Source organism: Triticum urartu, chromosome 2A (genome assembly GCF_056163025.1).
Source record: "Triticum urartu cultivar PI428250 chromosome 2A, HENAU_Tu73, whole genome shotgun sequence".
NCBI classification, from domain to species: Eukaryota; Viridiplantae; Streptophyta; class Magnoliopsida; order Poales; family Poaceae; genus Triticum; species Triticum urartu.
Genome location: NC_141874.1, coordinates 616,900,156 through 616,926,571, shown reverse-complemented (window position 1 = coordinate 616,926,571; position 26,416 = coordinate 616,900,156). Strand labels below are relative to the sequence as shown.

The window sequence follows — 26,416 nt, the reverse complement described above, 5'->3', positions numbered from 1 at the left end:
AATCCATGCCCACAATCATATCGTAACAACCCAAAGGCAGTACTCTCGGATCATTTGCAAATTGGTACTCTTGCGTTGTCCATGTGCAATCAGGAATAATGTCGACGCAATGGAGAACTCCTCCATCGGCGATTTTGACAGAGATGGGATCGACTTGTTGCACCTTGTCTCGAAGATAGTCAGCTACCGTTTCACTGACAAACGAATGAGAGCTTCCCGAGTCCACTAAAATGAGCACTGACTTGCCTACGATTCTGCCCAGCAACCTGATGGTTTGTGGTGTGGTTTGGCCGGTAGTGGCCATTTTGGATATAGACATCAGAACTTCTTCGTTAGACTCATCATCTTGCAGCGGAGGCACTTGGTTCTCTGCTTGCAAAAGCTCTAGCAGCTCCTCAACAATATGTAGTTGAACCGTGGCCGCACATTGATGACCTTGGCCCCAGTGCTCACAGCACTTGAAGCATAGCCCCCGTGCGCGCCTATAATTTCGCAGGGCTGCCACACGGTCTTCTCCGCGTGCCCCTCTGTCTGCCCGCTTGCCCCGATCTGCCCCACGAGCTGCATCCAGGCCTCGGCGGTCCTCTGCTGCGGCTAGTGGTGCAGGCAACAGTTGCCGGGCGGGAGGTGCTCCCAGTGCCAGCAACGGGCGTTGTGGAGCTTGCTGCATCGGCATGTCTTGTCGCCGAAATTCCTTCCGGGGCAACGCCTCCAGTAGCTCCTCCTGCATTGTAGCCAAGGAAAAAGCAGCATCCAAATCTTTTGGCTGATGTAACATAACACCTACGCGAATGTCGGTTCGAAGCCCTTCCAGGAAATGTGTAGTGAAATACAACGAATCGAAACCAGAGTTATGCGCTAACATCTGGTGCATCAACTCCTCAAATCGACTCATGTACTCATGGACCATGCTCGTTTGCCTAAGACTGTGAAACTATCGCAGGTGTGTTTGATACTGCTCCCTACCAAACTTGCTACACAGCGCAGCGCACAAGGCCTCCCAAGTGAAGGACATGCTCTGTGACTCCTGCAACTGCAGCCAGCGAGCTGCATTCCCTGCGAAATGTAGTGCTGCTACACGCACCCACAAATCAGGTTGGACTCCATAGACATCAAAGTACTTTTCACACCTACTTTTCCAAAACTGTGGATTATCCCCATCAAAGGATGGAAAATCGAGCTTGGGCAAGGCCCAATTGTGCTGGACATACTGCCGCTGCTCAATCTCATGACCACCTCCCACTACCGGATCAAGAGAACAAGGCAGAGGCTTGTACGCATCGTTGGCCGAAGGCGGCGCTAGGGTGGTGACCACCCCATGTGCCAAACCCCCGCAGTCGTGGATGTCGCCGTGGCCACTTGGCCCATGGTGCCCAGGGTCGATCTCCAGGGGCGGCTCGACTGTTCGCACCACCGGATCTGGGACAGCGGCTGCAGGATCCCGAATGACGGCTGCCGGATCCGTGAGCACGGGATGGAGCGCGATGCGGCCCACCTGGGTTCGCATCTCGTCGAGTTGGCCTTGCAGGTTGGACACCGCCGGCCGCCAGAGCTCGAGCGACGTCTGGATGGCCTCCAATTTGGCATCGGTGGCCGCGCGGCTGTCTTTGACCGACTGGATCAAGGCCGCTAGCTGCTCCTCTATGGCCGCCGTGCGCTGGACTTGCTTGGTGATGTAGCGTGGCTTCCGCAGGTAGTCCGGCGGCTCCAGATCGCCGGGGATCGGGCTGGACCTCTGATACCAAGTGTAACGCCCCCTTGTGGATTGGATCTGAGAGGAGCGAAGGAGAAAGGGGGCAGGGGAGGAAAGTGGTTGAGAGAGGCAAAGGTCGGGGGAAGATCAGCTTCCTGTCCAAGTTCATACAATAGTTCTTGATGCCTCCTTACAAGGCACGCCACCTACTTAACATGACACCCACGGCTTCGCAGCCTCCAGCTGTCAGGGAACAACCAGGTCACACGCCGTCGCTTCTTCGGCATCATTCTGCCTCGAGTCACCGACTTGCAGGCCCTCCGATGCACCTGGGTCCTTTGGTTCTGATAGAGCACACCCAGGTGACGTGACACAGATGTCCTAGTGTGAGGACTTAGTCATGAGGCCAACGCATCTATGTGGTAGCTTGAGAGGGGTTGAGCGGAATCGAGAAATGCAACACAAGACAAGGGTTTAGACAGCTTCGGACCCTGGGAAACATCATCCGGAATAGCCCTACATGATGTTTCTGGCTAGGTTTCATTATGATCATGGGGGAGCCGCCGTGAACCGGCTCTCCTAGTTGTGACTAGCCCTAGAGATTATATTCTTGCTTGTTTCTTGTCCCTCTTTGGGGAGCCCTGCCCCTCCTTATATAAGTTAGAGGGGCGGGTTACATGTGGAGTCCTATTAGGACTAGGACTAACCTACCTTCTAATACAAACCGGATACAAGTCCAGGTCTTAACTCCTTGTAAGATAAATGTTCCTCACGCCTTTCCTCGTAAACTGGCCCACCATAACATGAGTCGGCCTTCTGGGCCTTGGGCCTTGTCATCCATCTGAAACACGCACCGGGTCACTAATGAGTCTTCAGGCTCGTGAATCGTCATACCAGTGAACCGCCAGACACGTAAGTCGCCAATCTTCTGGCGGGTTACCAATGAAACGCCAAGTCCGGCCGGGTTATACTTCCGGCCGGTTTACGCCGCTGGGTATATCCCCGACATTAGCCCCCAAGTTTAGCTTGGATTTATCCATGGTAAACTTATACTGCAAAATAAACACAAGAACCAATTTGAGAGGTTGTGCTCCGGGTTAAGAATTCTTGTAAACCGGCACCTGATCATCCTTAAGTCCTTGTCATTTCCTCCTTCTAGAAAATCCGGGTCAATAAATCAGCTTCATAATCAATTTTCTTGTAGAATAAATATTGTAAATAAAGAATCCATTTGAGTCGGCGTTCAATGCTCTGGTTTGACCAAAATGTTGGTCTTTGAAATATTCAACTGATATCCAGCCGGTTTGAAACTATAGAATTTGCTGGGCTATGACTTCCAAAATCGCCGGTTATAAAACTGATAATTCTGGGTTATGATTGTTGCCAACGTCGGTTCATGATTATTGATGACGCCGGGTAATGATTGTTGCAGACACCGGGTCAATCTGGTCTATACAAAACTGAGAATTTGAAGATTTTTCTCCCTTATATCCATATTACCTGTAGCCCCCAAGTCTTGAGCAGAACAAAGTGATGGCTTAAGACTTGCTTCAATATTAATACTGCCACTTAAGAAGAAATCCATGTTGTTCATTCGAGTCACTTAGTAAAAATTGAATGCTCCATATTATGTAGCCCCCAAGTGTCGGGTTGTCATGCTTGCAGCAACCTGGGACTTGTAACTGCCTTGAATCATTGATAGGAGCAAATGGTAGCCCCCAAGGGCCGGGTCATTATGCAATAATGAGCAGGGACTTTATAAATATAATCATGCTTCGTTGAAAATAACACCACATGATGTAACTCCGCCATGGGGCTTGAACCCACGTCCACAAGGTTAAGAGCTTTGAGCTTTACCAGCTGAGTAGTGGACCCTTGAATATGATGGATTAAGACTTGTGTACCTTGAATTGTTGATAGGAGCAATTGGTAGCCCCCAAGGGCTGGCTCATTATAATGTGATGAGTCGGGTCTTCGATGAGGTGAGCAAAAATGACTTTGCATTAGCCCCCAAGTGTCATGGTGCATGCTTGCAGCGACATGAGACTTGCATATTTGATATAATCTCAACTTAAATAATGTAGGCCCCAAGTGCCGGGTCGTAAGCCTACAGCGACTCAGGACTATTCCTTTAATTGTATAATAAATTATATCCATTGATAAAATAATATCCATTGCGCTGAAGCCACTTTGAAAACCTCAATCGTAATATTGGTTATTGATGACCATAATAAAAATTCATCCATGTTGGCTATTAAAGATTTGAATAATATAACCCGGTTTGAAAAACCGGTTCCTGTGATATTGAATCGTACTATCGGTTTAGGATACCTGTGCAGTAAGGGTGATAACCCAATCTGTAGAAGCCAAAAACTTCCAAATGTTTATGATTGTCATATGTGGCGACTTATCATTCAAAGTCAAGCCAGGTTAATAAACACTGGATAATTTATCATCATACTGGCAACTTATAGTCGTAAGCCAGGCCGGGTTAATAAACGCCGGTGTTTTATAATCCTGCTTTATTCAACCTGTTTCTGCATACCACAAGTTTAAAGTGTTCTGGCGGTTTACCGCCGGACGGGTCATAATGCCCAACATATAACCCGGGTTTATAACTAAGGCTGCACTAAAGAATAATCAAATATGAAATATATCATACCAGTAAGGGTGAATCACATTGTTGGTTTACCAACTTTTTGTAGTAAGGGTAATAACCCCAATCTTGAGTACTGATAACTCCTTCCATATTTTGCCGGTTTATGATAAAACCGTACTGGGTTGTAATAAACACCGGATTATCCATATATAATACTGCGACTTGTTAGTCAAACCAGACCGGGTTAAGAAACGCCGGATTATAATTGATCATGTACTGACAACTTGTTAGTTGAAAGCAAAGCCGGGTCAAGGACACCGGTTTATCAGGAGATATTACAAACCTCAAAAAAGGCAAAAAAAACTTGGCAAATAGAACTCAAAAAGAACATGCGAGGCTTTTCACGAGCTGCCAGGCTCCAAATCGAGGATTTTCATGGGCTGCCGGGCCACTGAATTAACCATTTCACAATGCCTCTTAAGATGGACCTCAATCTTTAACCAATCACATTTTAATTTTGACAAGTTCAGGGACTATGAGATTGACTGTCAAACGTTCGCGGGTCGTACCAGGTTTACCTGGGCGGAGTGACTTACTTAAAGAAGGCAGGTTAATCCGGGGTTTTAGGTGCGAACACCAGGCTTCCAAGCTGGGCTTGATAGCCTATTATAAGGGTGCAGACTCTTAGTTCGGTGCGAAGCAAAGAGCCCCCAAGTAACTTCCCTAGTGGCCTTACGCCAATCAAGAGGTGTCGCTGTCGTGGAATTGTCACGGCAGATGTCCTTAGTGTCAGGACTTAGTCGCGAGGTCAACGCATCTATGTGGTAGCTTGAGAGGGGTTGAGCGGGACGAGAGGCGTGATGTTTTACCCAGGTTCGGCCCCTCATGGTGGAGGTAAAAGCCTACATCCTGCTTCATTGATATTGATGATGATGATCACGGTTACAAGAGTGCTCTATCTCGAGAGCTATTGTCTAAACCTAACTTGTCCAACTTGTGGAACTTGTCAATCTTCTCCCCCTTTGAGGAGCCCTGCCCCTCCTTATATATGTTGAAGGGGTGGTTTACATGTGGAGTCCTATTAGGACTAGGACTAGTCTATCTCTAATACAAACCGGATACAATTCCAGGTCTTAACTCCTTGTAAGATAAACGTTCCTCATGCCTTTCTTCTTAAACCGGCCCACCATTAAACGTGAACCGGCCTTCTGGGCCTTGGACCTTGTCATCCGTCTGCCCCGCACGCCGGATCACTAGTGAGTCATAATGACCAGGTGGGTTGCTTGTAAACCGCCAGGTCGGGGCGGGTCGCCAGTAACTCGCCAAGTGTCAGCGGGGTCTTCAGATAAACCGCCAAGTCCTGGCCGGGTTAACTTGCGGCCGGTTTACGCCATGGGGTATATCCCCGACATTAGCCCCCAAGTTTAGCTTGGATTTATTCATGGTAAACTTATGCTGCAAAATAAACACAAGAACAAATTTGACAGGTTATGCTCCGGGTTAAGAATTTTTGTAAATCGGTACCTGATCATCCTTAAGTCCTTGTTATTTCCTCCTTCTGAGAAATCCGGGTCAACAGACCAGCTTCATAATCAATTTGCCGACCTTGGTTTGTCACCGAGAAATATCGTGAAGAATAACTCCTTTGACTCAGCTCCCAAAGCGCCGGTTTAAGAAACATGGGTGTGAAAATACTTATCTGATATTCAACCGGTTTGAAGATGTAAAACTTGCCGGTTTAATATTAGAAAAATAGCCGGTTTATAAATATTGATGGCGCCGGGTCATAATTGTTGTCGACACCGGGTCATGTAATTGATCTTCCTGATTTACTCAAAACTGATTAAATGAAGATGTTCCTCCTTTATATGCATAATACCTGTAGCCCCCAAGTCTTAAGAGGAGAACATAGTGATAACTTAAGACTTGCTCCCATAAGTGTTTCAACCTTGAAGAAATTCGGTTTGTTCATCTCAATCATATAAATTGAATGCTCCATATATGTAGCCCCCAAGTGCCGGGTTGTCATGCTTGCAGCAATCTGGGACTTGTAATTGCTTATATAAACTTCAATCAGTGTAGCCCCCAAGGGCCGGTTCAATAAGATAATATTGAGCTGGGACTTTATATATACTTCATTGAAAATAACATCATATGATGTAACTCCCATCATGGGGCTTGAACCCACGTCCACAAGGTTAAGAGCTTTGTGCTTTATCAACTGAGGAGTGGACCCTTCAACATAATGGATAAAAACTTGTGTACCTTGAATTGTTGACAGGAGCAATTGGTAGCCCCCAAGGGCCGGCTCATTATAATATGATGAATCGGGTCTTCAGTAAGACTAAAAATGACTTGGCATTAGCCCCCAAGTGTCATGATGCATGCTTGCAGTATGAGACTTGCATGTAATCTCGATTTGAATAATGTAGCCCCCAAGTGCCGGGTTGTAAGCCTGCAGCGACTCGGGACTATTCCTTCCATTGTAGAATAAATCATATCCTTTGATAAAATAATAACCATTGCGCTAAAGCGACTTTGAAAACTCAATAATACCGGTTATTAATAACCAAAAAATCCAGCCATGTTGGCTATTCAAGATAATATAATCCAATATGAAAACCTTATTCATTCAATATCATAATGAAAATCCAGCCAAGTTTGGCCATTTGAATAATATAACCTAATGATTTATAAGCGCATGATTCCAATGGCGCAATCCAAATATATATACTGGCGACTTATAGTCCAAAGCGAGGCCGGTTTAACAAACATGTTTCTGCATACAACAAGTTTAAAGTGTCCTGGCGGTTTACCGCCGGACGGGTCATAATGCCCAACATATAACCCGGGTTTTTAACCAAGGCCGCACTTAAGAATAATCAAATATGAAATAGATCATACCTGTGGCATTGAATCACATTGTTGGTTTTACCAACTTTTTGTAGTAAAAGTGATAACCCCAATCTTGAGTATTGATAACTCCTTCCATATTGTGCCGGTTTATGATAAAACCATGCCGGGTTGTGATAAACACCGGTTTACTCCATAATAGGATGGTAACAGAAAATCAAACCGGGTAGATAGTCTCCGGGTTAAGATTTGACCGTGTTTCGTCAATTTGTAATTTGACAGTCGAACCGGTTTAAGAATTGTCGGTTTAAAAACGCAACAAAAGAAATAATTATCAAGGAAAATATTGAAGCAAAGGCAATGATAAAACTATTTGCAAAAAGAGGCTTATTGAGCTGATCAGATGGTGTTACCATGGTCGGACACGACCAAGCTCCCGATAGGTGTAGCTATGGTTCAATCCAGCCAGGTCCCCAAATGAAACCGTGGCATTTATGCCGATCAAGTGGCATGGCAATGGTTCGGGTTCGACCAAGCCCCCAAGTGATTCTGTGGCCTTAGGCCGATCAAGAGGCATGACTGGTTCACACATGACCAAGTCCCCAAGTGATCTGGTGGCTCTCGCTTATCAAGAGGTATTGCATTGGTTCGGACACGACCATGCCCCCAAGTGATATAACATGATGCTTTTGAAAAGCTAACTCAAGGGGTAAACCAGAGGCCGCTTTAGAACAACTCCGTGTAACCACACATGATGTACAAGAACAAATACCCCGCTTTAGCTGAGGTTCCCATGTGATCAATAATATGTCATGGCCAGTAAGGCAGAATACCCATGTTTGAACCGCACATCGTGGAAGCAGGTCCTCTTTGGCAATTTTTAACTTTTTGCAAGAGATAAATTATTCTGAACCGGGATCTTGAACCGGATATTGAGAGCTTCAAAGCTTTGTGGGAGACATCTTTCCCTTGAACCGGATTTTAAACCGGAATCTTCATTTTCAGCCGGAAAATTTTCTGACGGCCTTTAAACTCGAACTTCCGAGAGGTTAATTCCTTTTTGAACCGGACATTGTTAAACCGGATTTGAGTGCTTCAGAGCTTTGTGGGAGAACAGATTTCCCTTGAACCGGACTGTAAACCGGATATTTGAGAGCTGCAGTCAGACTGACTTCCCTTGAACCGGATTTTAAACCGGAATCCTTTCTGATGACCTGGATCTTCTTCATTGAACCGGGATTTTGTAACTGTCATATACTTTCTAAACCAGAAATTTTCTGACGGCCTTTAAACTTTCATCAATATAACAGTAGCCTCCGGGACCGGGTTATCCTTTCCTCCATCGTCCTGGGGTTCTTAAATTTGCTGAAACTGGCAAGATTCGCTGAGTCATGTCATCGTAGCCCCCGAGTCTCAAAGGTGACTCGAGGAGTTGGCTTGAGACTCTCCATATTTGACCGTGATATAAACCGGCATAACTTGTGTATCATTGGCGTTGATAGCACGATGTGAATCCATGGAAGGTTGAGGTGACTGCGGCGGGTTGCAAATGATCCCATATGAGCCGTGTCAGCAACTCGGCCAATGGTTTCTTCCAACCGGCGATTTGAAGTTAACCAAAACTGTAGTAGCGGCGCCTTGTGCGCCTGCCCATTGAACCATCCAGTGCAAACAGCGTTTTGATGATAATTTGTCTCCAATTTGAAAGAAAACCGGGCTACCCAAGCTGTGCCTTGCTCATACCCAATAAACAGCTCATGCAGACAGGTGCAGCCCGGTATGTTGATGTAGACCAGGCCGCGAGAGACGGACGACAAAAGCGACCGCAACATCAGAGGCAGCTCGGATAGATGAATCGGTCGCGACATTGTAAACCGGTACGGACGGGGAAGATCGGCACCGGTGTTGTAAACCGGCTCGGACGGGCGAGTTAATCGCGGGCGCGGTCTCGGCAAGCTGATGTAAACCGAGCCATAGGGACGGCGACCTTCTCATGTTCATTCACCGGGTGGTAGGACACGGACGAAACGCCAGTGTAGAACGTTGCTAGCGCGTGCTCCGTGCCCGTAACATAGCGCCTCATTTGTAATGAACAATTGTCCTGCATAAACAGTATTGCAGACCAAGGCAAAGATAAACTGCTCTTTGACAAAAACAATATGTGCTAATAAAATAAACTTGGATGAATATCACCAGATTCGTCCAGACAACAGATGAGTCAGCCGCGGCGCTGTAAGCCAGTGTGGACGGGTGAGTCGGCACCAGTGTTCAGATAAACCGGCCGTGACGATTCATCGAGCACCAGGGCATGGTCAGATGCTAGCACATTATAAAGATGGCGCGAGCTATATATGACATGTCCATCGCTCTTATAATAAATAGTTATCTTGCATTAAAAAATATTGCAAGACAAAGTATTTGTTCATACAAAAATTAATATGTGTTGAAATAAACCGGACGGATATCACCTGACACGTTTTTACTTGCGGCAACTTTGACCGCCAGCAGCAACTTGGGCTGCAGCAAGATTGTTCCGGCGAAGTAGAGCAGGAGCGACTTGGAGCTAGGCACTGTCTTTGATCCGCCACCACTGCTGCCCGTGAGCTGCTCGTCGCCAGTGCAGGGACCGGTCGCTGAGGACGTGGCCGGTTTACTGTTTCTCTTCTCTCTTTTTTTTACGTGAACTAGCACGTTTGGCAAACTCACGTGAGGGGTCCTTGGTGCATACATCTTTGCCCTTCCCATGTAGTAGTACTAGTAATATTAGTTTTTGATTCACGTTGGTGTTTGGCCCTTCACGTGGGTGGCAGGCCTGTAGTTTCAAGATGTGACAGCGCTACTGTTGCTGGACCAGCTGGATGGACTTGAACGCGTGTGCGCGGAGATGGCCTGTGATTTGACAGTGGCGGCGCAGCGGAAACTGGTGTCCACCTCGGCGGACTGCCCGCCCAAGAATCGATCTTCATCTCTGCTTATGAGTTGAATCAGTAGGAAAGAACTTTGTCGGTCTCGGCGACTTGCGGCGGCGCATCCCGACTTGGACTCGGCGAATCTCTATGGCGCGTGCTGTAGCCGCTTTAGTACGCATCCCTTAAAATTTCCCAATCATAATTTTGTACGCGCTGTTCCGTCTGCTGGTCGACGTAGATCTTTCTGGAACTAACTTTTTTCATCCGGAAAATTATGAACTTCTCGATCCCTGAAGAAATCTCTTCAAGAACTCAACACCACCGTGCGCAAGCCCCACAGTGGGCGCCAACTGTCATGGAATTGTCACGGCAGATGTCCTTAGTGTCAGGACTTAGTCGCGAGGCCAACGCAACTATGTGGTAGCTTGAGAGGGGTTGAGCGGGACGAGAGGCGCGATGTTTTACCCAGGTTCGGCCCCTCATGGTGGAGGAAAAAGCCTACATCCTGCTTCATTGATATTGATGATGATGATCACGGTTACAAGAGTGCTCTATCTCGAGAGCTATTGTCTAAACCTAACTTGTCCAACTTGTGGAACTTGTCAATCTTCTCCCCCTTTGAGGAGCCCTGCCCCTCCTTATATATGTTGAAGGGGCGGTTTACATGTGGAGTCCTATTAGGACTAGGACTAGTCTATCTCTAATACAAACCGGATACAAGTCCAGGTCTTAACTCCTTGTAAGATAAACGTTCCTCATGCCTTTCTTCTTAAACCGGCCCACCATTAAACATGAACCGGCCTTCTGGGCCTTGGGCCTTGTCATCCGTCTGTCCCGCACGCCGGATCACCATAATGACCAGGTGGGTTGCTTGTAAACTGCCAGGTCAGGGCGGGTCGCCAGTAACTCGCCAAGTGTCAGCGGGGTCTTCAGATAAACCGCCAAGTCCTGGCCGGGTTAACTTGCGGCCGGTTTACGCTGTGGGGTATATCCCCGACAGTAGCTATGGTTCAAATTCAACCAAGCCTCCAAGTGATTTCCCTGGTGGCCTTACGTCGATCAAGAGGTGTAGCTATGGTTCAAATACAACTAAGCCCCCAAGTGATGTATTTCCGAGATGTGCTCGTCGGACGCCTATGTTTGAGTTGTGCTGCGCAACAAACTCTCTTTGGCCCCTTATGATAATATTGGCTTGATAGCCAGATCAATATGTAATCAGAATTCCGCTTTATAAACAGAAGCCTCCATGTGATCAATAATATGATAAGCCAATAAGGCAGGATACCCATGTTTGAACCATGCATCATAGCAACAGGTCCTCTTCGGCAACCTTTAACTTTTTGCAAGAGATAAATTCTTCTTGAACCGGGAGTTTGAAACGGATATTGAGAGCTTCAAAGCTGTGTGGGAGACATCTTTCCCTTGAACCGGATTTTAAACCGGAATCTTCATTTTCAACAGGAAAATTTTTGACGGCCTTTAAATTTTCATTAATATAACAGTAGCCTCTGGGACCGGGTTATCTTTCCCGCCATCGTCCTGGGGTTCTTAAATTTTCTGAAACTGGCAAGATTTGCTGAGTCATCTCATCGTAGCCCCCGAGTCTCAAGGTGACTCGAGGAGTTGGCTTGAGATTCTTCGTATTTGACCGTGATATAAACCGGCATAAGTTGTATATCATTGGTGTTGATAGCACGATGTGAACCCGCAGAAGGTTGAGGTGACTGCGGCGGGTTATAAATGATCCTGTATGAGCCATGTTAGCAACTCGGCCAATGGTTCCTTCCAACTGGCTATTTGAAGTTAACCAAACTGCAGTGGTGGCGACTTGTGCGCCTGCTCATTGAGCCATCCAGTGCAAACGGTGGCTGATGATAATTTGCCTCCAATTTGAAAGAAAACGGGTTACCCAAGCAGTGACTGGCTTTATACTCAATAAACAGCTCATGCAAACAAATGTGGCCTGATGAGTTGATGTAGACCAGGCCTCGGGAGACGGACGACAAAGACGATCGCGGCTTCAGATGCGGCACAGACACATGAATCGGCCGCGGCGTTGTAAACCGGCGTGGACGGGCGAGTTAGCCACATCATATTGATGTAAACCGGTCTGCAGAATGGCAGCTTGCACATATATTCATCAATCTTGATGGCATGGTAAGATACTAGTGAAGGAAATATGCCCTAGAGGCAATAATAAAGTTATTATTTATTTCCTTATATCATGATAAATGTTTATTATTCATGCTAGAATTGTATTAACCGGAAACATAATACATGTGTGAATACATAGACAAACAGAGTGTCACTAGTATGCCTCTACTTGACTAGCTCGTTAATCAAAGATGGTTATGTTTACTAACCATTGACAAAGAGTTGTTATTTGATTAACGGGATCACATCATTAGTTGAATGATCTGATTGACATGACCCATTCCATTAGCTTAGCACCCGATCGTTTAGTATGTTGCTATTGCTTTCTTCATGACTTATACATGTTCCTATGACTATGAGATTATGCAACTCCCGTTTGCCGGAGGAACACTTTGTGTGCTACCAAACGTCACAACGTAAATGGGTGATTATAAAAGAGCTCTACAGGTGTCTCCAAAGATAGATGTTGGGTTGGCGTATTTCGAGATTAGGATTTGTCACTCCGATTGTCGGAGAGGTATCTCTGGGCCCTCTCGGTAATGCACATCACATAAGCCTTGCAAGCATTGCAACTAATGAGTTAGTTGCGAGATAATGTATTACGGAACGAGTAAAGAGACTTGCCGGTAACGAGATTGAACTAGGTATTGGATACCGACGATCGAATCTCGGGCAAGTAACATACCGATGACAAAGGGAACAACGTATGTTGTTATGCGATCTGACCGATAAAGATCTTCGTAGAATATGTAGGAGCCAATATGGGCATCCAGGTCCCGCTATTGGTTATTGACCGGAGACGTGTCTCGGTCATGTCTACATTGTTCTCGAACCGTAGGGTCCGCACGCTTAAGGTTTCGATGACAGTTATATTATGAGTTTTGATGTACCGAAGGAGTTCGGAGTCCCAGATGAGATCGGGGACATGACGAGGAGTCTCGAAATGGTCGAGACGTAAAAATCGATATATTGAACGACTATATTCGGACATCTGAAAGGTTCCGAGTGATCCGAGTATTTTTCGGAGTACCGGAGAGTTACGAGAATTCGCCGGGGAGTATATGGGCCTTATTGGGCTTTAGGGGAAAGAGATAGGAGAAGTTGGGCACCCCCCCATGGCCTAGTCCGAATTGGACTAGGGGGAAGGGCTGCACCCCCTCCTTCCTTCTCTCCTCTTTTCCCTTGCCATGACTCCTACTCCTAATACATGGAAGGACTCCTAGTTGGACTAGGAAAGGGGGAATCCTACTCCCGGTGGGAGTAGAACTCCCCAGGGCGCGCCATAGAGAGGGCCGGCCCTCCCCTCCTCCACTCCTTTATATACGGGGGCAGGGGGCACCCCATAGACACACAAGTTGATCCACGTGATCGTCCCTTAGCCGTGTGCGGTGCCCCCTGCCACCATATTCCACCTCGGTCATACCGTTGTAGTGCTTAGGCGAAGCCCTGCGTCGGTAGAACATCATCATCGTCACCACGCCGTCGTGCTGACGGAACTCATCCCCGAAGCTTTTCTGGATCAGAGCCCAGGGAGCGTCATCGAGCTGTACGTGTGCTAAGAACTCGGAGGTGCCGGAGTAACGGTGCTTGGATCGGTCGGATCGGGAAGACGTACGACTACTTCCTCTACGTTGTGTCAACGCTTCCGCAGTCGGTCTGCGTGGGTACGTAGACAACACTCTCCCCTCTCGTTGCTGTGCATCACCATGATCTTGCGTGCGTAGGAAATTTTTTGAAATTACTACGAAACCCAACAGTGGCATCCGAGCCTAGGTTTTATGGTTTGATGTTATATGCACGAGTAGAACACAAGTGAGTTGTGGGCGATATAAGTCATACTGCCTACCAGCATGTCATACTTTGGTTCAGCGGTATTGTTGGACGAGATGACCCAGACCAACATTACGCGTACGCTTACGCGAGACCGGTTCTCCCGACGTGCTTTGCACATAGGTGGCTTGCGGGCGACTGTCTCTCCAACTTTAGTTGAACCAACTGTGGCTACACCCGGTCCTTGCGAAGGTTAAACCGGAGTCTATTTGACAAACTATCGTTGTGGTTTTGATGCGTAGGTGAGATGAGTTCTTGCTTAAGCCTGTAGCAGCCACGTAAAACTTGCAACAACAAAGTAGAGGACGTCTAACTTGTTTTTGCAGGGCATGTTGTGATGTGATATGGTCAAGACATGATGCTAAATTTTATTGTATGAGATGATCATGTTTTGTAACCGAGTTATCGGCAACTGTTAGGAGCCATATGGTTGTCGCTTTATTGTATGCAATGCAATCGCGATGTAATGCTTTACTTTATCACTAAGCGGTAGCGATAGTCGTGGAAGCATAAGATTGGCGAGATGACAACGATGCTACGATGGAGATCAAGGTGTCGCGCCGGTGACGATGGTGATCATGACGGTGCTTCGGAGATGGAGATCACAAGCACAAGATGATGATGGCCATATCATATCACTTATATTGATTACATGTGATGTTTATCTTTTTATGCATCTTATCTTGCTTTGATTGATGATAGCATTATAAGATGATCTCTCACTAAATTATCAAGAAGTGTTCTCCCTGAGTATGCACCGTTGCCAAAGTTCGTCGTGCCTAGACACCACGTGATGATCGGGTGTGATAAGCTCTACGTCCATCTACAACGGGTACAAGCCAGTTTTGCACACGCAGAATACTCAGGTTAAACTTGACGAGCCTAGCATATGCAGATATGGCCTCGGAACACGGAGACCGAAAGGTCGAGCATGAATCATATAGTAGATATGATCAACATAATGATGTTCACCACTGAAAACTACTCCATCTCACGTGATGATCGGTTATGGTTTAGTTGATTTGGATCACGTGATCACTTAGAGGATTAGAGGGATGTCTATCTAAGTGGGAGTTCTTTAAGTAATTTGATTAATTGAACTTAAATTTATCATGAACTTAGTCCTGGTAGTATTAGCATATCTATGTTATAGATCAATAGCTCGCGCTGTTGCTTTCATATGTTTATTTTGATATGTTCCTAGAGAAAATTGTGTTGAAAGATGTTAGTAGCAATGATGCGGATTGGATCCGTGATCTGAGGTTTATCCTCATTGCTACACAGAAGAATTATGTCCTTGATGCACCGCTAGGTGACAGACCTATTGCAGGAGCAGATGCAGACATTATGAACGTTTGGCTAGCTCAATATGATGACTACTTGATAGTTTAAGTGCACCATGCTTAACGGCTTAGAATCGGGACTTCAAAGACGTTTTGAACGTCATGGACCATATGAGATGTTCCAGGAGTTAAAGTTAATATTTCAAGCAAATACCCGAGTTGAGAGATATGAAGTCTCCAACAAGTTCTATAGCTAAAAGATGGAGGAGAATCGCTCAACTAGTGAGCATGTGCTCAGATTGTCTGGGTACTACAATCGCTTGAATCAAGTGGGAGTTAATCTTCCAGATAAGATAGTGATTGACAGAATTCTCTAGTCACCATCACCAAGTTAGTAGAACTTCGTGATGAACTATAATATGCATGGGATAACGGAAACAACTCCCAAGCTCTTCGTGATGCTGAAATCAACGAAGGTAGAAATCAAGAAAAACATCAAGTGTTGATGGTTGACAAGACCACTAGTTTCAAGAAAAGGGCAGAGGGAAGAAGGGGAACTTCAAGAAGAACAGCAAGCAAGTTGCTGCTCAAGTGAAGAAGCCCAAATCTGGTCCTAAGCCTAAGACTAAGTGCTTCTACTGCAAAGGGACTGGTCACTGGAAGCAGAACTACCCCAAGTGATTGGCGGATAAGAAGGATGGCAAAGTGAACATAAGTATATTTGATATACATGTTATTGATGTGTACTTTACTAGTGTTTATAGCAAACCCTCAGTATTTGATACTAGTTCAGTTGCTAAGATTAGTAACTCGAAACGGGAGTTGCAGAATAAACAGAGACTAGTTAAGGGTGAAGTGACGATGTGTGTTGGAAGTGGTTCCAAGATTGATATGATCATCATCGCACACTCCCTATAATTTCGGGATTAGTGTTGAACCTAAATAAGTGTTATTTGGTGTTTGCGTTGAGCATGAATATGATTTGATCATGTTTATTGTAATACGGTTATTCATTTAAGTAAGAGAATAAATTGTTGTTCTGTTTACATGAATAAAACCTTATATGGTTACACACCCAATGAAAATAGTTCGTTGGATCTCGATCGTAGTGATACACATAATCATAATATTGAAACCAAAAGATGCAAAGTTAATAATGATAGTGCAACTTATTTGTAGCACTGCCGTTTAGGTCATATTGGTGTAAAGCGCATGAAGAAACTCCATGATGATGGGCTTTTGGAATCACTTGATTATGAATTAGTTGATGCTTGCGAACCATGCCTCATGGGCAAGATGATTAAGACTCTGTTCTTCGGAACAATGGAGCGAGCAACAGATTTGTTGGAAAATCATACATACTGATGTATGTGGTCCGATGAATATTGAGGCTCGTGACAGGTATCATTATTTTCTGATCTTCACAAATGATTTAAGCAGACATGAGTATATCTACTTGATGAAACATAAGTCTGAAACATTTGAAAAGTTCAAAGAATTTCAGAGTGAAGTGAAAAATCATCGTAACAAGAAAATAAAGTTTCTACGATCTGATTGTAGAGAAGAGTATTTGAGTTACGAGTTTGGTCTTCAGTTAAAACAATGTGGAATAGTTTCACAAACTCATGCCACATGGAACAACACAGCATAATGGTGTGTCCGAACGTCATAACCGTACTTTATTGGATATAGTGCAATCTATGATGTCTCTTACCGATCTAACACTATCATTTTGGGGTTATGCATTAGAGACAGCTGCATTCACATTAAAAGGGCACCATCTAAATCCGTTGAGACGACGCCTTATGAACTGTGGTTTGGCAAGAAACCAAAGTTGTCGTTTCTTAAAGTTTTGGGTTGTGGTGCTTATGTGAAAAAGGTTTCATCCTGATAAGCTCAAACCCAAATCGGAGAAATGTGTCTTCATAGGATACCCAAAGGAGAATGTTGGGTACACCTTCTATCACAGATCCGAAGGCAAGACATTCATTGCTAAGAATGGATCCTTTCTAGAGAAGGAGTTTCTCTCGAAAGAAGTGAGTGGGAGGAAAGTAGAAAACTTGATAAGGTAATTGTACCTTCTCCCTTATTGAAAAGTAGTTCATCACAAAAATCTGTTTTTGTGACTACTACACCAATTAGTGAGGAAGCTAATGATGATGATCATGTAACTTCAGATCAAGTTACTACCGAATCTCGTAGGTAAACCAGAGTGAGATCCGCACCAGAGTGGTACGGTAATCCTGTTCTGGAGGTCATGTTACTTGACCATGACGAACCTACGAACTATGAGGAAGCGATGATGAGCCCAGATTCCGCGAAATGGTTTGAGGCCATGAAATCTGAGATGGGATCCATTTATGAGAACAAAGTATGGACTTTGGTTGACTTGCTCAATGATCGGCAAGCAATTGAGAATAAATGGATCTTCAAGAAGAAGACTGACGCTGATGGTAATGTTACTGTCTACAAAGCTAGAATTGTCGCAAAAGGTTTTCGACAAGTTCAAGGTGTTGACTACGATGAGAGCTTCTCACTCGTATCTATGCTTGAGTCTGTCTGAATCATGTTAGTAATTGCCGCATTTTATGAAATCTGGCAAATGGATAAACAAAACTGCCTTCCTTAATGGATTTATTAAAGAAGAGTTGTATATGATGCAACCAGAAGGTTTTGTCAAACCGAAAGGTGCTAACAAAATGTGCAAGCTCCAGCGATCCATCTGTGGACTGGTGCAAGCATCTCGGAGTTGGAATATACGCTTTGATGAGATGATCAAAGCATATAGTTTTATACAGACTTGCGGTGAAGCCTGTATTTACAAGAAAGTGAGTGGGAGCACTACAGCATTTCTGATAAGTATATGTGAATGACATATTGTTGATCGGAGATAATGTAGAATTATTCTGTAAAGCATAATGGAGTGTTTGAAAGGAGTTTTTCAAAGAAAGACTTCGGTGAAGCTGCTTACATATTTAGCTCCAAGATCTATAGAGATAGATCAAGACGCTTGATAAGTTTTTTCAATGAGTACATACCTTGACAAGATTTTGAAATAGTTCAAAATGGAGCAGTCAAAGAAAGAGTTCTTGCCTGTATTACAAGGTGTGAAGTTGAGTAAGACTCAAAGCCCGACCACGGCAGAAGATAGAAAGAGAATGAAAGTCATTCCCTATGCCTTGGCCATAGGTTCTATAAAGTATGTCATGCTGTATACCAGATCTATTGTATACCCTGCACTGATTTGGCAAGGGAGTACAATAGTGATCTAGGAGTAGATCACTAGATAGCGGTCAGAATTATCCTTAGTGAAATAAGGATATGTTTCTCGATTATGGACGTGACAAAAAGGTTCGTTGTAAAGGGTTACGTCGATGCAAGTTTTTGATACTGATCCAGATGATTCTAAGTCTCAATCTGGATACATATTGAAAGTGGGAGCAATTAGCTAGATTAGAGCATTGTAGACATAGAATTTTGCAAAATACATACGGATCTAAATATGGCAGGCCCGTTGACTAAATTTCTCTCACAAGCAAAACATGATCACTCTTTGGGTGTTAATCACATAGCGATGTGAACTAGATTATTGAATCTAGTAAACCCTTTAGGTGTTAGTCACATGGAGATGTGAACCAATCACGTAAAGATGTGAACTATTGGTGTTAATCACATAGCGATGTGATCTAGATTATTGACTCTAGTGCAAGTGGGAGACTGAAGGAAATATGCCCTAGAGGTAATAATAAAGTTATTATTTATTTCCTTATATCATGATAAATGTTTATTATTCATGCTAGAATTGTATTAACCGGAAACATAATACATGTGTGAATACATAGACAAACAGAGTGTCACTAGTATGCCTCTACTTGACTAGCTCGTTAATCAAAGATGGTTATGTTTCCTAACCATTGACAAAGAGTTGTTATTTGATTAACGGGATCACATCATTAGTTGAATGATCTGATTGACATGACCCATTCCATTAGCTTAGCACCCGATCGTTTAGTATGTTGCTATTGCTTTCTTCATGACTTATACATGTTCCTATGACTATGAGATTATGCAACTCCCGTTTGCCGGAGGAACACTTTGTGTGCTACAAACGTCACAACGTAAATGGGTGATTATAAAGGAGCTCTACAGGTGTCTCCAAAGATAGATGTTGGGTTGGCGTATTTCGAGATTAGGATTTGTCACTCCGATTGTCGGAGAGGTATCTCTGGGCCCTCTCGGTAATGCACATCACATAAGCCTTGCAAGCATTGCAACTAATGAGTTAGTTGCGAGATGATGTATTACGGAACGAGTAAATAGACTTGCCGGTAACGAGATTGAACTAGGTATTGGATACCGACGATCGAATCTCGGGCAAGTAACATACCGATGACAAAGGGAACAACGTATGTTGTTATGCGGTCTGACCGATAAAGATCTTCGTAGAATATGTAGGAGCCAATATGGGCATCCAGGTCTCGCTATTGGTTATTGACCGGAGACGTGTCTCGGTCATGTCTACATTGTTCTCGAACCGTAGGGTCCGCACGCTTAAGGTTTCGATGATAGTTATATTATGAGTTTTGATGTACCGAAGGAGTTCGGAGTCCCGGATGAGATCGGGGACATGACGAGGAGTCTCGAAATGGTCGAGACGTAAAAATCGATATATTGAACGACTATATTCGGACATCTGAAAGGTTCCGAGTGATCCGAGTATTTTTCGGAGTACCGGAGAGTTACGGGAATTCGCCGGGGAGTATATGGGCCTTATTGGGCTTTAGGGGAAAGAGATAGGAGAAGTTGGGCGCCCCCCCCCCCATGGCCTAGTCTGAATTGGACTAGGGGGAAGGGCTGCGCCCCCTCCTTCCTTCTCTCCTCTTTTCCCTTGCCTTGACTCCTACTCCTAATACATGGAAGGACTCCTAGTTGGACTAGGAAAGGGGGAATCCTACTCCCGGTGGGAGTAGGACTCCCCAGGGCGCGCCATAGAGAGGGTCGGCCCTCCCCTCCTCAACTCCTTTATATACGGGGGCAGGGGCACCCCATAGACACACAAGTTGATCCACGTGATCGTCCTTAGCCATGTGCGGTGCCCCCTGCCACCATATTCCACCTCGGTCATACCGTTGTAGTGCTTAGGCGAAGCCCTGCGTCGGTAGAACATCATCATCGTCACCACGCCGTCGTGCTGACGGAACTCATCCCCGAAGCTTTGCTGGATCGGAGCCCGGGGAGCGTCATCGAGCTGTACGTGTGCTAAGAACTCGGAGGTGCCGAAGTAACGGTGCTTGGATCGGTCGGATCGGGAAGACGTACGACTACTTCCTCTACGTTGTGTCAACGCTTCCGCAGTCGGTCTGCGTGGGTACGTAGACAACACTCTCCCCTCTCGTTGCTGTGCATCACCATGATCTTGCGTGTGCGTAGGAAATTTTTTGAAATTACTACGAAACCCAACAACTAGCGCCTTATAATGGTGGCGCGAGTTATACATCCATGACACAACCATAGCTTTTGCAGTGAATAATTACCCTGCATAAACAATATTGCAGACCAAGGCAAAGATAAACTGATCTTTGACAAAAATAATATGTACTAATAAAATATATTTTAGATGGACATCACCTGATGTGTTTAGGCCGAAAAATAATCCGCCATGAAGTTGATGATCACTAGGTGAAACTGAAATCCCTCGGGGTGAATCGGCCGCGGGAGCAGACACACGAATCGGCCGCGACATTTATAAGCCGGTGCGGACGAGCAAATTGTCCTCCTCATTGTAAGCCAATGCGGACGCGTGAACCGGTCGCGAGGGCGGGCGAGCCGTCTGTGGCGCTGTAATGCAGCGCGGATGGGCGAGTCGGCCGGTGCGTTGATGTAAACCGGACCATGACACGCGTGTCCGTGAAGCCATGCGGCACAACCGAACATGCATCCGTGGTATACCCTCGCCCCCGTTTTTTTAATAGTTGCCCTGCGTAAAAATATTACAGATCAGAGTAATTGTTGTCGGATGAATTAACATGTACTGATAAAATACATAGAAAAATAATACCTGATATTTTTTGCCGGATGCTGACGCTGGATAATGCATAGTGCTGCTTTTGTTTTTGACGGAAGAGTTGATTGGCTCTGTGTCTTCTAGTGCGTGAGGTCTCCGCATAACTCGACCGGAACTTTTTGAACCGGAACTTCTTGATAATTCGGCCGAAACTTTTGATAATCCGGAACTTTTGAACTGGAACCTCTTGATAATCCGGTCGGAACTTTTGATAATCCGGAACCTTTGAACTGGAACCTCTTGATAATCCAGAACTTTTGAACCGGAACTTTCTGATAATCCGATCGGAATATTTCGTAATCTAAGTCAGAACTGTTTATCGACTCGGACGGAACCTTTCAGCGATTCGGTTGGAACCCTTTGTCAATTCGGACAGAATTTTTCGTCGAGGCAATCGGAACCTTTTGGTGATTCAGACGGAACCTTATGTCGAAGTGCTCGGAACTTTTCAATAATCCGGCTAGAACCTTCCGACGAGCCGACGGAACCTTTTGGTGATTCAGATGGAACCTTATGTCGAAGTGCTCGAACTTTTCAATAATCTGGCTAGAACCTTTCGACGAGCCGGCAGAACATTTTGGTGATTCGGATGGAACCTTTTCTCGAGCCGGTGGGAACTCTTTTGCGAACCGGCCGGAACTCTTCAATGAGCTGGGCGGAACTTCTCGGTCCATGGGATAACGCCCTCCAAGAACTCAACACCACCGTGTGCCAGCCCCACGGTGGGCGCCAACTGTCGTGGAATTGTCACGGCAGATGTCCTAGTGTGAGGACTTAGTCGTGAGGCCAACGCATCTATATGGTAGCTTGAAAGGTGTTGAGCGGAATCGAGAGACGCAACACAAGACAAGGGTTTAGACAGCTTCGGGCCCCGGGAAACATTATCCGTAATAGCCCTACATGCTGTCTGTGGCTAGGTTTCATTATGATCATGGGGGAGCCGCCGTGAACCGGCTCTCCTAGTTGTGCCTGGCCCTAGAGATTATCTTCTTGCTTGTTGCTTGTCCCTCTTTGGGGAGCCCTGCCCCTCCTTATATAAGTTAGAGGCGCGGGTTACATGTGGAGTCCTATTAGGACTAGGACTAACCTACCTTCTAATACAAACCGGATACAAGTCCAGGTCTTAACTCCTTGTAAGATAAATGTTCCTCACGCTTTTCCTCGTAAACCGGCCCACCATAACATGAGCCGGCCTTCTGGGCCTTGGGCCTTGTCATCCATCTGAAACACGCGTTGGGTCACCAATGAGTCTTCAGGTTCGTGAATCATCATACCAGTGAACCACCAGACACGTAAGTCGCCAATCTTCTGGCGGGTTACCAATGAAACGCCAAGTCCGGTCGGGTTATACTTTCGGCCGGTTTACGTCGCGGGGTATATCCCCGACAGCTCCCTTATTGGAAAGTAGTTCATCACAGAAATCTGTTCCTGTGACTACTACACCAATTAGTGAGGAAGCTAATGATGATGATCATGTAACTTCAGATCAAGTTACTACTGAACCTCGTAGGTAAACCAGAGTGAGATCCGCACCAGAGTGGTACGGTAATCCTGTTCTGGAGGTCATGTTACTTGACCATGACGACCCTACGAACTATGAGGAAGCGATGATGAGCCCAGATTCCACGAAATGGCTTGAGACCATGAAATCTGAGATGAAATCCATGTATGAGAACAAAGTATGGACTTTGATTGACTTTCCCAATGATCGGCGAGCCATTGAGATTAAATGGATCTTCAAGAGGAAGACGGACGCTGATAGTGGTGTTACTATCTACAAAACTAGAATTGTTGCAAAAAGGTTTTCGACAAGTTCAAGGTATTGACTACGATGAGAGTTTCTCACTCGTATCTATGCTTAAGTCTGTCCGAATCATGTTAGCAATTGCCGCATTTTATGAAATCTGGCAAATGGATAAACAAAACTGCATTCCTTAATGGATTTATTTAAGAAGAGTTGTATATGATGCAACCAGAAGGTTTTGTCAATCCTGAAGGTGCTAACAAAATATGCAAGCTCCAGCGATCCATCTATGGACTGGTGCAAGCATCTCAGAGTTGGAATATACGCTTTGATAAGTTGATTAAAGCATATAGTTTTATACAGACTTGCGGTGAAGCCTGTATTTACAAGAAAGTGAGTGGGAGCACTACAACATTTATGATAAGTATATGTGAATGACATATTGTTGATCGGAGATAATGTAGAATTATTCTGCAAAGCATAAGGAATATTTGAAAAGAGTTTTTTAAAGAAAGACCTCGGTGAAACTGCTTACATATTGAGCATCAAGATCTATAGAGATAGATCAAGATGTTTGATAAGTTTTTCAATGAGTACATACCTTGACAAGATTTTGAAGTAGTTCAAAATGGAACAGTCAAAGAAAGAGTTCTTGCCTGTGTTACAAGGTGTGAAACTGAGTAAGACTCAAAGCCCGACCACGGCAAAAGATAGAAAGAGAATGAAAGTCATTCCCTATGCCTTGGCCATAGGTTCTATAAAATATGCCATGCTATGTACCAGATCTATTGTATATCCTACACTATTTTTGGCAAGGGAGTACAATAGTGATCTAGGAGTAGATCACTGGACAGTGGTCAAAATTATCCTTAGTGAAATAAGGATATGTTTCTCGGTTATGAAAGTGACAAAAAGGTTCGTCGTAAAAGGTTATGTCGATGCAAATTTTGACACTGATCCAGATGACTCTAAGTCTCAATCTGGATACGTATTGAAAGTGGGACCAATTAGCTAGAGTAGCTCCGTGCAGAGCATTGTTGACATAGAAATTTGCAAAATACATACGGATCTGAATGTTGCAGACCCATTGACTAAACTTCTCTCACAAAGCAAAACATGATCACACCTTAGTACTCTTTGTGTGTTAATCACATAGCGATGTGAACTAGATTATTGACTCTAGTAAACCCTTTGGGTGTTGGTCACATGATGATGTGAACTATGGGTATTAATCACATGGTGATGTGAACTATTGATGTTAAATCACATGGCGATGCGATCTAGATTATTGACTGTAGTGCAAGTGGGAGACTGATGGAAATATGCCCTAGAGGCAATAATAAAGTTATTGTTTATTTCCTTATTTCATGATAAATGTTTATTATTCATGCTAGAATTGTATTAACCGGAAACATAATACATGTGTGAATACATAGACAAACAGAGTGTCACTAGTATGCCTCTATTTGACTAGCTCGTTGATCAAAGATGGTTAAGTTTCCTAACCATAGACAATGAGTTGTCATTTGATTAACAGGATCACATCATTAGGAGAATGATGTGACTGACTTGACCCATTCCGTTAGCTAATCACTTGATCGTTTAGTTTGTTGCTATTGATTTCTTCATGACTTATACATGTCCCTATGACTATGAGATTATGCAACTCCCGTTTACCGGAGGAACACTTTGCGTGCCACCAAACGTCACAACGTAACTGGGTGATTATAAAGGTGCTCTACAGGTGTCTCCGAAGGTACTTGTTGGGTTGGCGTATTCCGAGATTAGGATTTGTCACTCCGATTGTCGGAGAGGTATCTCTGGGCCCACTCGGTAATGCACATCACTATAAGCCTTGCAAGCATTGCAACTAATGAGTTAGTTGCGGGATGATGTATTACGGAACGAGTAAAGAGACTTGCTGGTAACGAGATGGAACTAGGTATTGAGATACCGACGATCGAATCTCGGGTAAGTAACATACCGATGACAAAGGGAACAACGTAGGAGCCAATATGTAGGAGCCAATACCGATGACGATCGAATCTATGTTGTTATGCGGTCTGACCGATAAAGATCTTCGTAGAATATGTAGGAGCCAATATGGGCATCCAGGTCCCGCTATTGGTTATTGACCAGAGAGGTGTCTCGGTCATGTCTACATAGTTCTCGAACCCGTAGGGTCCGCACTCTTAACGTTCGTTGATGATATACTATGAGTTATGTATGTTGGTGAACGAATGTTGTTCAGAGTTTCGGATGAGATCACGGATATGACGAGGAACTCCGGAATGGTTCGGAAGTAAAGATTGATATGTGGATAGTAGTGTTTGATCTCCGGAAGGGTTCCGGAATTCACTGAAAGGGGTTCCGGATGTTTCCCGAAATGTTTGGGCACGAGAACACTTTATCTGGGCCAAAGGGGAAAGCCCACGAGTTTTTTGGAAAGAGCAAAAGGAAGTTTTGCGGAGTCCAGGGGCCAGACGCTAGGGTCCCTGGCGTCTGGCCCTGGAGTCCGAGAAGGACTCTTGCCTTTCGGATGAAACCGACTTTGTGGAGGCTTTTACTCCAAGTTTCGACCCCAAGGCTCAACATATAAATAGAGGGGCAGGGCTAGCACCCAAGACACATCAAGAAACACCAAGCCGTGTGCCGGCAACCCCGTCCCCTCTAGTTTATCCTCCGTCATAGTTTTCATAGTGCTTAGGCGAAGCCCTGTGGAGATTGTTCTTCACCAACACCGTCACCACGTCGTCGTGCTGTCGGGACTCATCTACTACTTCACCCCTCTTGCTGGATCGAGAAGGCGAGGATGTCACCGTGCCGAACGTGTGTAGAACTCGGAGGTGCCGTGCTTTCGGTACTTGGATCGGTCAGATCGTGAAGACGTACGACTGCATCAACCGCGTTGATATAACGCTTCCGCTTACGGTCTATGAGGGTACGTAGACAACACTCTCCCCTCTCGTTGCTATGCATCACCATGATCCTGCTTGTGCGTAGGAAATTTTTGAAATTACTACGTTCCCCAACATCGACTACTTGACCAAATAAAAATCTAGCATTTTCCCAATTTTAAGTCTTGGCAGATTTTAGCAACTTAGCACAATTCAAGTAATCAACCTACACATGCAATTCTAAGAGTATATCAGCGGAATGTAAAACAATTGCATATGAAGGTAAAGGGAGGAGTTTGGAGGGAGCAAACGCAATGTAGACATGGAGATTTTTGGTGTGGTTCCGATACGTGGTGCTATTGTACATCCACGTTGATGGAGACTTCAACC

General features: G+C 45.0%; 1 pseudogene; it reads right to left on the bottom strand.

The window, feature by feature from the left end:
• Positions 1-934: 934 nt before the first annotated feature.
• LOC147986239 (uncharacterized) overlaps positions 935-26,416 on the bottom strand; it is a 30,470-nt pseudogene continuing 4,988 nt past the window's right edge.